Here is a 1,925-nt window from a genome sequence, read left to right as displayed (position 1 = left end):
GCTCCTCATGGCCCCACAGAGGGTCCCCTGGTCCCAGATATCAGTGACCTGCGGGAAGGAAGACAAGCCCCTCATCAGCCTGGTGTAAACATCACTAAATGGCAAAAAACCCAGCAAACTGCAGTCCCCTCTCACACCTCCCCACTCTCACAGGTGAGGCTGTGCCCAGGAGTCTCCACACTGAGCTGGAGCAGCCCAGGGGCTCATTATAACCCCAGAGTCCCCCAGCCCAGGGGAGGTGCCCTGCAGCCCTTGGCAAGGCTGGCCACGGCCAGGGCCAGCCCAGCCAGATGCGACCATCAGTCAAGGGCACACTGCATCCCCCGTGCAAGACCTTGCGCCTCAGGGGAGGACAAACACTTGTGCAGACCCAAGGAAAGGACAGGTTGTAATACCAGGTTATGTAGGACACACCAGCAGGTGGGTTCTCAGAGGCCACGAGTCCTTAGGAGATCCAACAATTCCATAACAGAGAAGTGATACCAGTGGGTTATTGCATCTGTGTGTGTTATTGCATCTGTGTGTGAGTCAACCACGCCTGGGCTTGGCCCTCAGCAGAGGAGTCCCTCAGTCTGTGCTATTCCAAGAGGCCTGAAAAACCCAGTTGCTCTAGAAGAGCTTCACTGCTACAGCCAAAAGTCACACCTCAGTTTTCTCCTTTCCTCCCAATGCTGATCCCTTTCCCATGAGCAGCAAGCAAGGCCACCTATTCCATCAGTGGAAGGTTCCCTGCCCATGGCAGGGAGTTCAAATTAGATGGTCCTAAAGTTCTCTCCCAATCCAACCCAAAGCAGCCTGGAATCTCTGGTTTCCATGGACAGGAATGCTCCCACAGGAAGCATTTACCTGTCTCTGCTGAAACCTGAATTCAGCTCTGCTCAGCTGCAGCAGGAGCAGAGTTATCCCAGAGGACCCTGAGCCATCCACAGCCACAGGGATTTCTGTTGTTCCTCCTCCCATGTGCTCTCCCTTTCCAGGCATTTGCTCCCCACAGGAAAGTGCCAATGGGATTTAGTCTCCAAACACGTTTAGCTGTTGGGTCTCAGTAACTGAGGAACTCCTAATTAGACAGACAGTGGAGTCTGACAAGTCCCAGGAGAGCCACAACTGCTCCTGCTCCACTGATCCCCCAGACCTGATGGTGCTTTGCCTCATTTCCAGCCCTGATTTTACAGTTTTCTTGGTGCCTCTCCTGCAGAGGGACTGATAATTTAAAACCAGAGCAACCTCCTCCAAGAGCTTGACCTTCTTCCATTTCACAGCTTGTTTTCCACCCTCCCACCCAAGGCCCTGTTAACCCCTGTGTGCCACCACAGGGCTGAGCCACCTCGAGCCCCTGGGAGCTGCAGAGTGCCAGGGATGCTCAGTGGGCTCTGCTTCCCCTGCAGAGGGGACATGTTTTTCCCTGGACCAAAGTCCTTTTGCCTAAGGAAGGGCAATGAGGAAATGTCAAGAGGCAACAGCTGAAGGACAGTTATTTCAGGTTGAATTTAAAAGTAATTTTTAACTGGAAACAAATCTTTTCCGACGTTTTGCTTTCCCTGTAATTCTCTTCTTGGAATGTTGGTGTCGAGTCTTCCTGCTCTGACCAGTGACCACTGGCACAGCTCTTCCTGCAGACTGTGGTGCCCACGTGGCTCAGAAAGGGCAAGAACTCAAGAAAACAAGACCTGGTAGTCCAGAACCCCGTCTAGATTCTTAGTCCATAAAGAAATGGCCAAGATCAAAAACCAGGCCAGGACACCCCATTTCCCTGCAGCCTGGTGGACAGTCCTGACTGTGCAAAGGCTTCTTTGGGGCAGAAATATTCACATATTAAATGAGTGAAAATGTGCAAAACTCAGTAGTTGTGTTCCAAATTCATCTTGCCATAACAGCAACAAGGATCCCATAAACACTGTATAAGAAAATGGGCATGGAATATG

The sequence above is a fragment of the Zosterops lateralis genome (assembly GCF_965231275.1).
Source record: "Zosterops lateralis genome assembly, chromosome: 26".
NCBI lineage: Eukaryota > Metazoa > Chordata > Aves > Passeriformes > Zosteropidae > Zosterops > Zosterops lateralis.
This window is presented reverse-complemented; position numbering follows the sequence as displayed.